At 43.3% G+C, this 16,915-nt stretch overlaps 1 protein-coding gene across 1 annotated transcript in view; it reads right to left on the bottom strand.

Moving 5' to 3' along the window:
- Positions 1-16,915, bottom strand: part of GPC3 (glypican 3) — a 612,880-nt gene that overhangs the window by 1,112 nt on the left and 594,853 nt on the right. The gene's annotated exons all lie outside the window — the stretch shown is intronic.

The raw sequence follows: 16,915 nt of genomic DNA, 5'->3' as shown, positions 1-16,915 counted from the left end.
AAAATGAAAATTGATCTAAATTTTAGCATTTAAATTGATACCAAGCAAATAAAGGCAAAGGAGAGGCTAGTGGGTAAGGGCTAATGTCTTGCAAATCTGCCTGACTACTTTTTCTTTGTGATAGGTTCATGGTTCTAAAAAGAAATGGGGATGTTGAAGTTGGCTTAAAACAAAGTCTTTGCAAAAGGTAAATCTAAGTAGATAGTTAATCAAGAAATACAGGATGGCTGCCATCTGGCCCAGAGCTCAGTTTTGGTCGGGTTTGATTTTCTAGAAGCACAGCTCAAATCTCCACCCTTGGCTTTTCTAGATGTGGTTTCCAAAGTTTCTATTTTGATAGCTTGTGAAGGTGATGGGATGGGAGCCACCTCAGTGGCCAACGGCCCATAGCCAAGGGAGCGAGCAAGGTTCCTTTGGGACACTGAGATGGACATCAACAGGCACAGAGGAAATGACTGGGATTTTACAGAGGGAAGGAAGGAAGAGGTCCTCTTACAGGGGATGACATACTCAGGAAGTCACAGGAAGTAAGTGTGGGGACTCAGCTGGTCCAGGGTGCATACAGGGCAGGGCTCTGGACCAGGACTGCTCTGAGGCTGGCACTGGTCAGGGCAGGCAGTTAAGTCAAGGTGATCAAAGCCAGGGGTCTAATTACACAGACTACGATACTGTTTCCAAAAGTGCTATTGCAATTTATAATTCCACCAGCAGTGGTGAGGGACCCAATTTCATTGACTCTCAATCCAAAGATATTTCAGTCAGTGTTATGTTGTTGTTGGGTGCCGTCGAGTGGACTCTGACTCATAGCAACCCCATGTGAGAGAGTACAACTGCTCCATAGGTTTGTCTTGACTGTCATCTTTACACAAGCAAATTGCCAGGTCTTTCTGCTGCAGAGTGGCTGGCTAGGTTCAGACTGCTGACTTTTCAGTTAGCAGCCAAATGCTTGTCATGACACCAGGTCTCCTATTTTAGGCAGTAGAAAATGCTATCTCAAGGTTTCTTAATTTATATGTATTTGAATACTAGTGCAGATCAACATTTTCCATGGGCTAGTTTACTTATTATACTTCTTTGTGCGTATTTGTTGACATTGTTGCCACTTTATATAATGGATAATCTTTTCCCTCTTAAATCGATTAATCTATTAATGATTTATTTTATCCTTTACCTATCAAATTGTATACAAATATTTTTTAAAATTTTGCTGTTGACTATAATTTTAATTATTTTCCATTGCTGTACATTGGACCCCAAGGAGGGGTCACTATGAGTCAGAATCTACTTGATGGCAGTGAGTTTGATTTTGGTTTTGGCACAGAGAAATGATGTCCTAACTTTTAATATACAAGCATGCATCACTTAACGTCTGTTCAGACAATATCTGCATATGTATCTGTGTTCACGTTAGAAAAAAAAAATAAACCAAATCCACTGCCATCGAGTCAATTCTGACTCATAGCAACCCCCATTGGGTTTCCAAGGTGGTAAATCTTTACAGAAGTAGATTGCCTTGTCTTCTTTCTGCAGACTGGCTGGTGGGTTTGTACCGCCAGCCTTCTGTTTAGCAGTCAAATGCCTTAGGCACTGGGCCATCAAGGCGGGTTTTTTTTTTTAAGGGAAAACAGTTCAATTTTTCTTTATTATTTTTCCCCTAATGATTTTAACCACAACTTCTTTGTCAGCTGTATTGTAGCGGCTTGCATGTTGCTGTGATGCTGGAAGCTATGGCACCAGTATTTCAAATACCAAAAGGATCACCCATGGTGGGCAAGTTTCAGTGGACCTTCCAGACTAAGACATAAGACAGTCTATGGAAAAGGACCTGGTGACCCATTTCTAAAAAAATTGGTCATTGGAAACCTTCTGAATAGCAGGGGAACATTGTCTGATACAGTGTCAGAAGATGAGCCCCTCAGGTTGGAAGGCATTCATAATACAACTAGGGAAAAGCTGTCTCCTCAAAGTAGAGTTGATCTTAATGATGTAGATGAAATAAAACTCTTGGGACCTTCATTTGCTGATGTGACATGGCTCAAAATGAGGAAAAACAGCTGCAAATGTCCATTAATAATTGAAACATGGAATGTACAAAGTATGACTCTAGGAAAACTGGAAGTCATCAAAAATGAAATGGGATGCACAAAGATCAATATTCTAGGCATTAGTGAGATGAAATGGATTGGTATTGGCCATTGAATCAGACAATCATACAGTCTATTGTGGCAGGAATGATAAATTGAAAAGGAATGGCATCACATCGATCGTCAATCCAGAAGTTCAAGCTGGATTCAGAGAATACCAGAAATATATTTACCTGAGTTTTATTGACTATGCAAAGGCATTTAACTGTGTGTATCATGACAAATTATGGATAATGTTGGGAAGAATGAGGTGGTAATTAAGGTTGTGTGTCAACTTGGCTGGGCCTGGTTGAGTGGCTGGGCAGCTGGTGGTAGTTATTCCCCCTGAGGAGACTGGTAATCAACTCCATTGTGGAATCTATTGGAGCAGCTGAGTAGCATCTTTAGGGACGTGGTCTGCTTCCAGTATATAAGGAGAAGCTTCAAGAAAGGTCTTGAGCTTTTGGCACATCTGGATCCTGCATTTGGCCAAGTCTTCATCTCAGTGGCCTGCCATGTTGTCTGTCGAACTTGGAATTATTTCTAGACTTGAACTAGTTGGCCTGCCATGTTGTTTGATAATCTTGGGACTGTGTCATTTTATTTGTTGACATTGGGTTTTTCAGTCTCAGCAGCCAGACACTGCCTGAGTTAAGAGAAGCCTCCAGCTTCAGTGGGCTTGGAGCGAGGGGCAGAGCTTAAGCTCAAGGTCGAGGGGCATTCACCGAGCCCCTAGAGCTGACATTTTGAACTCAGACGTCTAGCCCCCTAAACTATAAGAGAAAAGAATAAAATCCCTGTTTGTTAAAGCCATCCACCTATGATATTTTCTGTTAGAGCAGCACTAGAGGACCAAAACAAGTGGGAATTCCCAAACACTTAATTGTGCTCATGTAGAACCTGTATGTAGACCAAGAGGTCTGAACACACAAGGTGAAACTGCATGGTTTAAAATCAGGAAAGGTCCGTGCTGGGTTGTATCCTTTCACTATACTTATTCAATCTATATGCTAAACAAATAATCTGAGAAGCTAGACCATATGAAGAGCAGCAATGTGGCATCAGAATTGGAGGAAGACCCATTAATAATCTGTGATTTGAAGATGAAACAACCTTGCTTGCTGAAAGCAAAGAGGACTTGATGTTCTTACTGATGAAAATCAAAGACTACAGTCTTCTGTATGGATTATCCCTCAGCATAAAGAAAGCAAAAATCCTCACAATTGGACCAATAAAAAACATTACGACAAGTGGAGAAAAGACTGAAGTTGTCAGGGATTTCACTTTACTTGGATCCATGATCAATGCCCATGGAAGCAGCAGTCAAGATATCAAATGCGGTACTGCATTGAGCAAAACTGCTGCAGAAGACCTCTTTCAAGGGTTAAGAAATAAAAATGTCACTTTGAGGAATGAGGTGCACTTGACTCAAGCCAAGGTGTTTTCAATTACCTCATATGCATGTGAAAGCTGGACAATGAGTAGGGCGACCAAAGAAGAATGATGTCTTTGAATTATGGTGCTAGTGAATAATATTGAATATAGCATGGACTGTAAGAAGAATGAACAAATCTGTCTTGGAAGAAGTGCAGCCATAATGCTCCTGGGAAGCGAGGATGGCCAGACTTTGTCTCAGGTACTTTGGGCATCTTATCAGGAGGGCCCCGTCCCTACAGAAGGACATCATGCTTAGTAAGGTAGAGAGTGAGTTACAAAGAGGAAGATCCGCAATTAGATGGACTGACATAGTAGCTGCACAGTGGGCTCAAAGATGGCAACTGCTGCGAGGAGGGCACGGGACTGGGCAGTGTTTTGTTCTGTTCGCACAGGACCACTAGGAGCCAGAACCAGGCTGACTGCATCTAACAACAACAGTGCTGATGACAACAAAAACGATGGTTTTAAAGACCTCAAACGCAGAGTCTTGCAGCACTGGACCCCAAGTGGGATACAGAGGCAGGTGAGGCGGAAGGCATGGCTCCGGCTGTAACTCTCGGGCTTTGTACTGTGGGCAGGTGGGCTGTGGGGTCCCAAGTTGCTCCTGCTGCTCAGGAATGTGGAACAGTGGGCAGGGCTGGGTACCCTTTGTCCTTCTCCACCTACTTTCTCTTGCTCCGTTCCACTGCCATGCTCTCAGCTGATGCCATTGCCTCCGCCCACTCCTCCAACCTCCCTCCATCAGCAGCAGCAGCAGCAGCAGCAAGGATGACCTACCAGAGCGGGCTTCCATAAGGTTGTAATATATTGTATGCACAAAGTCCAAATCACATAACATCCTATTTTCACAGAACTTACTGTGGATCAAGCGACTGTAAGCACATCTTATAAGTAGATGAATGTGACGGTATTTTGCTTTGGAATTTCTTTTCTCAAAGCTGAGAAAGTAATGTTATTGAATTTTAAGTGTAGAAATTGTTGAATTCGTGTGTATTCTGCTGTTTATAGTCTCAACAACAAACTCAATTATAAAAATATATGAACACCAAAACAAAACAAAATGGTTATTCTGCTTGGGTGCTGAGAGTAATTTAACTCAAATTTTCTGGGGAACCCTCTGACCAAGGAAAAGCCAAATTACAACTATAATACAGCAGACTGTAATCTGGAAGACAGCACAGGACCAGGCAACATTCCATTCCGTTATCCATAAGGAAGCCATGGCTTGGAGCCTACTCAATGGCACCTACGAAAAACAATAATCTAGATTTCTACCTAAAAAAGAAATACACACAAACCAAATAGAGAGAAAGAACAAAGAGTAACGTTGTATGTGGAAATCGGAGCTGTTTCTGTGAAAGGTGAACTATGAGGACGCAGAGAAGGCCGAGGTCAGCTGTCAGTCGGCAAGGACAGCACAGGCTTAGGTCATGATCGGATTTCGAGAACACTTATGACTGTATCTGTTGAAAGCCCAGCCATGAGTATTACGGCAACTTCTCCACTTAAATGAAGAGGAGTATTTTTAGGGCTGACCTGAATGAGAGCACTCTCGGCATCGCTTTCAGATGCCTTTTCTGGATACTGACCCTTGCCCAACATGAAGATGCTATGACATCTATTAATGTTACCACTCAGCTCCTATCCTGTTTATTTTGATCTTGAAGTAATCTGCTAATGCTAAACAGTTTTGTCCACTGTAGCAGTTATGCTCAACCTAGCAGTTATGTTACATCCAGTAGTTTCTAATCATTAGTTTTTCCCATCAAAGATCTCTTGTTATTTCTACCTCGTGGGCTCTATGTTTTATAATTATAATGACTACGATTTGTTGAGTCCTCATTGTACGCCAGACACTTTGATAATCTATTTATGTACCTGTCGTGTTTAATTTTAATCTTTTCAACAATGCTATGAGGTAGGTATAATCCCTATTTTACTGATGAAGATGCTAAAACTCAGGTTAAATGGCCCCCATTCATACAGTGGCTAAGTGACAGAGATGCTATCTGAAACACGTCTGACTCCAAAGCTCATATGAAGGTATACTGCTTCTTGGGAAATTTTGTACATGACACAGACTGCAGTGATTCAACAGTAATGAAGTTCCTTCTTGAGAAAGAAAAGAACCTCACTAAGTGCCTAAGGCACTTGACTGCTAACCAGAAGGCTGGCGGTTCCAACCCACCAGCCACTCTGCAGAAGGAAGACCCAGGCAATCTACTTCCGTAGTGATACTGCCTCGGAAACCCAAGGAGGGGTCACTATGAGTCAGGTCCGACTCAACAGCACATAACAACAACAACAACAAAGTGAAATACATACACTTATTCTTCATTTACTGAGTATCTCGCTATCTGACATTTCACGTTTATGATATAGTAAAAAAATATACATAAAAATGACAATAGTAAAAATCATTTTGTGCATTAATGCATGGCAGTTATGTATTGACGTAATTTGGCAGTTATGCAACGGCACAGTCAGCCTCCGTTTTGTCATCTACTGCGGTCATCCTCCATTTTTGCGTAATGCTGATTTTTCCAATAATGACTTAGTCTTTGGAATCTACCAGGTCAATAAGTGAGGAGTGGGTATACCATTAAAGAATGTGCAGTCAGTTTCAAGAAAAAAACTCCAGGGTTGCACAGGAAGCTGGGTTGTAGAGAAAATTCCAAACCCAAAACCAAACTCACTGCCATCGAGTTGATTCTGACTCACAGTGATCCCCATGGGGTTTCCAAGGCTGTAAATCTTTACAGAAGTGGACTGCATCATCTTTCTCCCATGGAGTGGCTGGTGGGTTTGAAACACCAACCTTTTGGTTTACAGCCAAATGCCTTAAATTGTTATTATGTAAATGCTGTTCCCCAGCTCTTTTCCATGGCAGTGTCCATAAGATGGGGTATAAGAATCTTTGGAGGTTCTTTTCTCTTTGAAATACTTTGCCTCTTTAGCCAGAAGTTTGCCCAATTTGTAACTTATATGTTATAAAAACTCAAATCAGTTTATATTATTGGCTTAATATGATTCTTTCTTTTAATACCATCAACCTTCCGGTTAGCAGTTGAGCGCTTACCTGTTTATTCCACCCAGGGACTCCTTCTTGGGGCCCAATGAGGGGCATAGTGGCTACAAGATGCAATCATTCATTGCCTGCCACAGCCAAGAAGGCTGTCCTTAGCAGGGTCTCCATAAGTAAGCAGGGTCATCCTGTTGCTTCTCTTGGAATGTGAGTTATTCTAGGGATGTTCATCAGCTACCTAATTCTGAATCCCTTTTCTTCCTGAGCTATACTAGTGTTGGGATGAGAAAGACCGTCAATTAGTAAATCAAAGCTGGACTGTTATTTTGATTTTTAAACCCTGGCACGATCATTTCCACTGAAGGCGGCACACACTTTGGAGAAGTTGCTGGACCCGGGGTGTATCAAGCACGCAGGCACAGGCAGTCGAGGAGGATCTGTCAGCTGGTGAGACAAGCCTTCAGGCCTTTACAAAGCCACCGGTGTCTTGAGCAGACAGTAGGAAGCAGATGCTTGCCCTCTGAGGGCATGGGTATCAAGGAGGACCATGCACTGCTTCAGGCACCTCATCCACAGCCACAGGCAGACCTCATGGTGCAGCCTGAAAGAGGAGCTGCAGTCAAGATGCCATGGGAGAGATCGCTGCTGCTGAGCCAACCATGGGGGTTTCTTACTTGCCAAGCCTGCCCCAGCAGATGGCCTCAATCCGGCCCTAATACAGTAACAGCAACACCACTATCTCTGTGTTTTGCACTCACTGTGTACAGTTGGCCCTCAAGACAAGAATAAGTGAAAATATTAGGACATCGCCTCGCAGCCGTGGTGTCCATTGCAACACTCACTTAGCTGCCCATTCCCCCAGATGCCCTTAGACTCTGCCATTCTCTTTTGAATTCCAACAGATCATTTACTTGTCCTCCCCTCAACATAACCCACCTTCCTACCAACCAACCCTCCTGCCTTTGTGAACTTTCAGGTGTGAAATGACTAGCGGGATTTGAAAGCAGAACAAAGTGATTGCAAATGACCTCCTTTGGGCATCTGGGCATGCAGGTTTTGCTCTTCATAGACCAGGCAAAGGGAAACAGGCCTGCTCGGGTCCTCCAGTGCTTAGCTGGTCAACTGTGGCCTCATTTTACAATGCATAGTCCTGGTGGCACAATCGTTAAGCACTTGGCTGCTAACTGAAAGGCTGGTGGTTTGGATCTGTCCAGTGGCCCCATGGGAGTGAGACCTGATGATCTGCTTCTGTAAAGATTCTAGCCCAGGAAACTTCATGGGGTGATCCCAGTCTGTCACGTGGGCTCACTAGGAATTGAAAGCACCTAACAACAGCCATCATTTCATAATGTTACTCCTGGACAAATAAGCAGGTTAGTTCCAATCACACCTACTAAATGACCGTAAACTCTGGGAATAATCTGACGGCCTAGAAGAAGGCTACAGTGTTTCATTCCATTTCTTCAGAGGAATTTCAGCTTGCAAACGTCATCAGGTACAAAAATGAGATGCTGAAAGAATACACTGGATTTTTCCATTGACTGAGGGTGACCTCTCTTATGATAGGCCTCTGCTTCTCAATCTGCTGGATATCAGTCTTCAGGTCCATTGCAGTGGGCTACGAGTGCATGCAGCTGTTGTGTGCTCCTTCCTAAGGATTTAGGGGGGAAATCATGCTATTTTATACTAAGATGTGCAAGATTGTATGATGGAGTAGAAATGCACAATTTGCAAACACATTTGAGACTTTATAAAATATTCCATTTTTATCAAGACCTTCAGGCTATGGCTCAGAGCCTCAGGGACAGGTGCTCATGCTCACTTTTTGGTATATGGACTACTGTGATGGTTATGTTTGTACATCAACTTGGCTGGGCCTGGTTGAGTGGCTGGGCAGCTGGACGTAGTATTCCCCATGATGAGACTGGTAATCAACTCCATGGTGGAATCTACTATGAGCAGCTGAGTAGCTAGCTGCCCTTTGGGTATGTGGGCTGCTTCCGGTATATAAGGAGAAGCTTTGAGAATGGTCTCTGGCCTTTGGCACACTTGGACCCTGCATGTAGCCGTGTCATTGCTCAGCAGTCTGCTATGCTCGGCCGACCTTGGGACTTACAATGGACTTAAGTTAATGGCCTGCCATGTGGATTGGTAACATCGGGACTATGCCTTTTCACTTGTCAACCTTGGGGCTTCTCAGCCTCAGCAGCCAGCAGCTGTCTGAGTGAAGAAATGCCTCTGGCTCCAGTGGGCCGGGAGCAGGAGGCAGAGCTGGACCCCAAAGTTGAGGGGCTTTCACCCAGCCCCTAGAGCCTGGCACTTTGAAGTTGGACTTAAAGCCTCCAAATTATAAGAAAAAACTCCTTGTTTGTTAAGGCCATCCCATCTGTGGTATATTCTTGTCAGAGCAGCATCACGGAACCAGAACAGCTACTTAGGGTGGAATAGCTTTCAAAGCACTGTTAGATGACCTGGTTTACCTGGGCACCGCGAATGACCTAGCTGGACACTCTGACTCACAAATTGTGGATTACTGACTTAATGTAGCCTTTTCAAGGACAACTTTCTTGTCAGCAGGGGAACGCCATAGTAATTGCCCTTAACTAGGGCTCAGACTGCTTAGTTTTTAATGTAAAATGCTTTTTGTGGGCTTCAACCACTAACTATGCTTCACTATTGCCTTCAGCCATTAACAAATGAACAAAAAAATACAATCCTTTGAAAAACAGCAAAACCCTTTGACTAGAATCTTATTATGCACAGTGTGGGGCACTACTTTACTTATTTAGGTACATCACGAGCCAAAGCATAGTCCCAGAAATAGAAGCCCTGCATCCTGTAAACCCTGCTGGTTTGAGTAGAGAGGGTGGGGGTGGCCCTCCTCCACCAGCCCCAGCATTAGCACCACCTTCCACACGAGAGTCACGACTATTACTATCATGTCTGCAGATCCTACTCACCCGAGTAGGCTGTCTAACTGCTAGCTCTCCAGGGATTATAGCTCATCCAAGCCTTTTCTTCCCACAGGAGAGGTTACCTCATTCCCTTAGGAGTGAGGGGCCTGAGAATCAGTAGAAGACAAGGTGTTGGTGACAAGGACACTGTGTAGCTAGGGCTGGGGCTGAGCTGGTGAGAACAGGCTGAGAGACGGTGAAGGAAGAGAATATTTGAAAGAGGAGTAGGGTACCACAGTTGGAGGTCATGGAGGGGATCAAGAAAAGTAAGGGCTGAAAAGAAGCTGCTGCGTGTGTGAACTAGAGGGTCCCAGGTGATTTTTTGAGAAGAGTTTCAACAGGGCAGTAGGATCGAAAACCAGGCAGTACTGAGTAGAGGAGAGGGGGAGCCGATGTGGATTCGCTGACTATTGATTAGCCGTTGGAGAAGTCTGAGAGAGAGTGAAATGAAGCATTGACACTCTGACTGTGCTTGAGGTATGTGGCAGGGCTATCAGCGCCACGTCTAACTAGTCTGCACAACCCAGTTTACATAGAAGGTGATTTCTGAGTTCCAATGCTATCTTTTTTTGTTATTCTTATGCATTAAAACCTGTATTAGAAGTCAAGAGTTAATGGCATCTAGGGACTACAGACCCCCGGTACCTAAGGAGAACACACTGCTCCTCTGGTATTTTATCTCAGAGAAGGGTGTGTATGTGAATGAACCTGATAACCAGAGTATCCCACCCCCAAATGGTACTCCTCCTTTCAGTTACAGTAAATTCAAGTTGGCCAAAAGGATTCAAAGGAATGGATAATTCAGCACTACCCTGGAATTCTAGCAATGACTCCTCAGTTGGGGGTTGGGGGTGGGGAGAAGAGCGTGATTACTGTCAAGAATTTGAATCTGAGGAGGAATTTTTATACAACCCCCAGAAACTTTTATATTCGATTTTGTGACTCATACAAAGGATGTAACATGGAAACCAAGTAAAATGAAGGAGGGTACTCTGTTCTCGTAACTGTTTAAAAATACGTATTGAATGGCTTAGGCTCTGAGGGCCCTGGTTGTAATGTGGATCTCAGGCATGATGCAGCTACTGATGTATATACAACATTGGACTTTGTGGATGTAGGCAAACTCCAAGATGCTTGATGAAAAGCTCTCTGACAGCATGTGGGACGGTGCTTCAGACATGCTTGGACAGAAAAACTCAAAGTTTGATAACCTTCCACTTTTAATCAGCCATAAAAAAATGCCAAACTCACTATCACGGAGTCAATTCTGACTCCTAGTGACCCCCTTTGGGTTTCTGAGGTGGTAAATCTTTACAGAAGTAGATTGCCTGGTCTTCCTTCCATGGAGTGGCTGGTGGGTTTGAACCGCCAGCCTTCTGGTTAGCAGTCAAATGTCTTAGGTACTACACCATCAGAGCTCCTTTAAATAAGCCATGGTGGACCTTAAAATATGTACCTGTGAACCAAAATGCTTGCAATGTCCTGGAGATGTCAGAGAGTAAGGGAAATTACTGCTACAGTACAGCCAAGGGGTCTAAATGGCTCATGTCCCTGAAAACACTCAGAGTCGGTGTGGGAACATCTCAAGTCAGAAGTGAAAAGAGAGAGAAACCGAGGAACAGAAATTGCTCGATTCCTCTGAATGCACAGGAACATTCACCAATGTGAAATTCATCCAAGAACAGATAAAAAGAAATAACGTGGTAATCATAAAACCACAAAGCCCCTCTGGGATAAGACAAGTATGATAACCGTAAAAAGTTTATCTTGTGCTAAAAATTAGCCTTAGGCAATTTCAGTCGAATGGGGCCCAGAGCAACTACCTAGTAACCTGACTTCAGCTGATCTCAGAAGGGGGGGAGGCATGACTTCAACTGAGTCTGTTGAGGCTAGCCAGTGGCTAATCTGTACTCTGTTTCTTCCTCTTCCCCTTAAAATCCTCATTGTAACTCACCTGCATTGAGCCATTGTGTTTTTTCCAAGAAACAAAATGGTTCCCCATTATGCATACAGAATAACTGCTCAAATAAACCCTTTATTTATTCAATATACTTTATTCATGCTTTGATCATTTTTTAAACAGAAGTCAAGAGCAAGTAGGTCCTCACAAGCGAAAGAGGACAGCCCTCCCTAAGTTATTCCATCTGAATGTGTTCCTTAAATAGTGTCCAATGTGAACATCCTCCCTCGTCAACAATGAGATTTGGAGAACTGAGACTATTTTGCCCTCAGTGAACTTGGAAGCACACATGCCATCCTGGCTCCATCCTCCCACCTTCCCACCTTTGGATCTGGACTGCCATTGAGTCCCCACTCTTACATTCACCTAGGCACCATCTTGTCTGTCTTTGGATGGTGGCCCTTTCTCCTTTCTCCTTTACCCAACTCAGTCTTCAATGGCCCTGCTAGATAAGACACTCATTCTTCTCCAGTGGCCCACTGCTATTCACAAAGAAGGAATATTCTATTCTGTGGCAAAAGGAACAAGACAACCCTTTTTTTCCTAAAACTCATGTTGAATCACATCTCACTCTTCTTAAAAATCCTCTGATGACTCCCTACTGCTTGTGAGATAAGGTCCTAATTCCTTAGCGTGGCTTTCAAGAGTATCTCCATCTGCCGGCCAGTTCCAACTGCCCATATATTCCTCCAAGAGCCATATACTGTAGCCACCCCATCCCACTCACAATTTGCTGAAAATGTCAAGTATTTTGAAGTTCCCATTTATTTCTTCATGTTCTTCCCTCAGCCAGGGGTGGTCTTGGTCTCTCCCTCTCTTGCTCGTGATTGTGTCTTTCAAGCCTCAGCTTACATGATTACCTTCTCCAAGAAGCCTTCCCTTCTCATCCATGCCCATATTAATCACATCCCTCTCTATTAGTTTTCTTGTACTCTATTATAGCAGGTGCCTTGAAAGAAAGGTCAACTGACCCACTTCTGAAAACTCAGCCACTGAAAACTGTGCTCTGGAGCACAGTTTTACTCTGACACAAATGTGGTTGCCATGAGTTGGAGTTGACTAGATGGCAACTGTGAGATTTTTTCAATCTTGGTTTTCTATCATAGCACTAATTTCCATCTGCCTCATAGTAGAGTTAGTCATCTCCATGTTCCTCTCTCCAACTACTCTATGAGCCCCATGAAGGAAGAAATGAATCTTATTTCTCTCTGCAGCACCCACACAATTCCTGGCTATCACAGACACTTGGAAAACATGCTTGGTGATTGAATGAATGTGTAAATCAGTGACTGCAGAGATAAGCACATACCCCTAGGTTACTGAGGATGTGTAGGGAAAGGGCTACCTTCTTAGGAGATACCCTTCCCCAAGAAATGATGGTTTTCTTAGGGGAAGGAGCCACCACTGATCCATGATGAAGCCAAGACAAAGACAGGACCAATGGATGGACCGCTCAGGAAGCAAATGGCAGGGTGCAAACCCTGACCTCTAGATTGCGAGGCACTTCTGACAATAGCCAGTTCTCATTACCCAAAGCATCAGTTTATGGCTCTTAGAGTGGATGGAATCCACAAAGATTATTTTCTTATTCCCTCTTGCTGCTTGGAACTTGATGCCTTGCTGTGTGAGCAGCTGACACATGCTGGCACTCTGTATGCCATACCGGGCAGGAAACAGGTTTTCTGGTGAGCAGGCCCCATTCATTTCTGATTTGGAACCTTCCTGATTGGGTATACCTTTGGCCCTTGTTCCTGCCTTGAGGTCTACCCGCCCCCCAACAGGCCACATGCTGCCCTTCTCATAGGCACTGATTTCCAAGTGCAGGGGCTGCTGGTGACTGAAGTTTCAGTACCTGTTTGTGGGACATCAAACTAGAGCCTGGTTAATGAAGTCCCGTGCTTGGCTGTAATAGTACAAAGCGGTAAGACTTCAATCCCTGAAGCAACACATGCACACCCCTTTCCCTGTGCAGAGGTCTGTGGGATGGTTGCCAGGAAAATACAATTATGTGTTGGCACAGGAATAAATACAATTCCTAAACCTAAACTTTTTGTGTTTTCATTCCTCCCTTTTCCATTTCTCTATTCACCTCTTTTTCTCTTTGCATTGCTCTTTAAACTCATCTCCTACATCCAATCATTCAATTCTCTTCTGTCTAATCATTGCTTTACTAGACACTCTCTCCTCTCTCTACACTGCTCCTTTCCATATATCGTCAGGCCAAGGGCAAGGTTGGAATTCTCATGTGGGTTTTCGATCTTAGAGATGCTTTTCTATTCTTCTCCACTTAAAGAAAATTACTGAAATGAAATTCACACAGAACATAAAATTAACCATTTTAAAGTGAACAATTCGGTGGCACTTAGTCCATTCGCAATGTTGTACAACCACCACCTCTCTCTAGTTGCAAAACTTTTCCATCACTCTAAAGTAAAATCTTATACCTACTAAGCAGCCGGGAGCTCTGGTAGCATAGTGCCCAAGGCATTTGACTGCTAACCAGAAGGCTGGCGGTTCAAACCCACCAGCTACCCCTCGGAAGGAAGGTGGGGCAATCTACTTCCGTAGTGATACTGCCTCGGAAAGCCAAGGAGGGATCACTATGAGTCGGGTGCGATTCGATGGTACATAACAACAACAACAATACAGCAGCTACTCCCCATTCCCCCATGGCCCAGCCCCTGGCAACCACTGGTCTACTTTCTATCTCTACAAATTTATCCAACCTGAATCTATCCAACCTGGATATTTAATATAAATGGAATCATACAATATGTGACCATTTTGTGTCTGGTTCCTTTTACTCAGCATGATGTTTGATGTTTTCAAAGTTCATCCATGTCATAGCATATCTCAAGACTTCATTTCTCCTTATGACTGAATAATATCCCACTGTAGTGGAATATTGTTTGGCCATAAAGAAAAATGAAGTCCTGGAATCAAAGGCAGTGGGTTTTGGTTTTGGTTTGCATATACCAATACCACATTTTGCTGATTCATTCATCTGTTGATGGACACTTGGTTGTTTCTACCTTTTGGCCCTTATGAATAGGGCTACTATTAACATTTGTACACATGTACTTGTTTGAGTACCAGTTTTCAGTGTTTGGGGATATATGCTAGGAGTGTGTGTTTCTCCTCACTTTGATTTAAACCTCCAACCTGGGTTCCATTTCTTTAAAAGAGGTTCCAGTATCTTCTTCCTCCTTAACCTTCCATCAGTGTCTCCACTCCCTTACTGTTCACTGCTCAGCATCACTTCAAATCCCCTCATTCGCCCCTCTAGCTCTACAGGCCTCCTTCTGACACTGCCCCCCCCACCTGTATGCATCCTTTTCCTTAGTTCCCTTCTTTCTTTCTCTGTCTCCAAGTCTTCTTGCATCATAGCCATGACATTCTAGTTACTGCTAAAATTCTCCAAAGAGAAATTGATTTGGACTTAAAGGAAATAAGTAACTTTTGAATAATTAGATCAATCTGAAAACTGGGATTAAAAGAAATAAAATAACTTTCTAATAATTACCACAATCTACAAATCATATAGGTTTCCCTGAGGCAGTGTGATCTATCTCTAGAGCTAATCAAGGAGCGTTTGGACAACATTGAGTGTTGTTGCTGAGTGCCACTGAGTACATTCTGACTCACAGTGACCCCATGTGACAGAGTAGAACTGCCCCATGGGGTTTTCTTGGCTGTCATCTTTGTGAAAGCAGATCTTTTCTCCCACAGAGCTGTTGAGTGGATTTGAACCACCAATGTTTTGGTTGGCAGGCCAGTGCTTAATTATTGTGCCATCAGGGATTTAACCATGGAATGAAAAGATCAAAGTAGGTAGCTTCTGATGACCCTTCTAATCCTGAGATTCTTGGATTTTATTCAGGTCCTTAGAGGTCTCATGGCCAGGATGAAGGGACAAAGGTTCCAGTGACACAGGTACTCTGTGGAGAGGAATCCAAGGCGATAGATTTGGATCCTCACTCAAAGAAAAGGACAGGAGTCTTTTGGAGACCATGACTAGTTTACAGAGGAGGGCTTTAAGTTTGCCAAGGAGGATCAACTAAGACATAATTTTAGGAGAGTAAATACCTGCCTAGGGTGGGGAGAAAGAAGCATACAATCTGTCCAGCTTCCTAAACCAGGGGTCAAGTCTCAGCAATGGCATGATTATTTGTTGGACAATATGAAATGTACACATATGGCATGGGATAAGTATATGAGGACACTGATTATGTACAGTATGGACCAACCAACTGAGGGAAGTATTTACATGGAATTTTCTCCCTACTAACAGGAAACAAGAAGCCATCATTTATAGGTGACAGACAGCTTGCTCAAAGCAACCACACAATGGTATCACTGAGGATCCAGAGAAAGAAAAGGAGAAGCATTAATTCATTTTGGGAACGTGATTACGACAAAAAGTTGGAACGACTCAACAGGAAGGCAACTGAGGAGAAAATGCTGGATGTCCTTCAGACAAATAGCTCTGCGGGCTTTAGAACAAAGTAGGTAAGTGCAAAGGAAGGCCAGGAGAGGTACAGCAATGCCAAGAGGCCCAAACCCACAGCTATAACAGATGTAAAAGGGAAATAGGAAAATTCTACCACTCCTCGGAAGGAAGGTTGGGCAATCTACTTCCATAGTGACACTGCCTCGGAAACTGAAGGAGAGGTCGCTATGAGTTGGATCCGACTCGACGGCAGTGAGTTTTGAGTTGACTACAAAAAGTGGCAGCCAGATCACTAAACGGTATAAAATCGCAGCAGGAAGATACTGAACCAAAATAAAAAGATGAAGTTGGCATTAAATAGGGTCAATGGCAGCCCCAATTCTTTCTAACTGATGATTAAGAAGGGGCATAAATTTTCTGTATTGTTTTTACCTTTCTACAGAACACATCAAATGTGCATGGTAACTAAGACAAACACTTCTTATTATCAGCCAACTTGAATTAAGAAGGAATAGGATTGAGAAGGACTTTCAAAGACAAGCCATGATCAAGGCATCGTGCTGTAAGCATCCTAGAGGCACCAAATTGATTTCAGAGTGAACAAGTCTCTTGTAGGGCCAATAAAAAAGCCATGTTTAAACATATTAAAATGCAATTAACAACAACACCAGATTAAAACTGGGGCTTTGTAGCCTGGTATCTTGAACTTCTCCTGGAAATATATGCTAAAAAATAATAAAAATAAAGAAACTATTATTTAATTACCCAAAGGCAGACAGAGCATAGGGTGGTAATATTCATGACATGATGAAAAGCAAACCAAACACATAAGCTAAGACAGTGGGGGAGGGCGAATAGGGCATGTACTCTCATGTGCTTCCTGTCATTCTATTTCATAAGGCTTTTGGCAACTAACTGGAACAGACTGGAAAGCTCCCCTTGGAATCAGAGCTTACCCAAAGGTAA

Source organism: Orycteropus afer, unplaced genomic scaffold (genome assembly GCF_000298275.1).
Source record: "Orycteropus afer afer isolate SDZICR_OR568_19922 unplaced genomic scaffold, OryAfe1.0 scaffold00287, whole genome shotgun sequence".
Classification (NCBI taxonomy): Eukaryota; Metazoa; Chordata; class Mammalia; order Tubulidentata; family Orycteropodidae; genus Orycteropus; species Orycteropus afer.
Note: the sequence above shows the minus strand (reverse complement) of the source record. Positions and strands in the feature narration are given on the sequence as shown.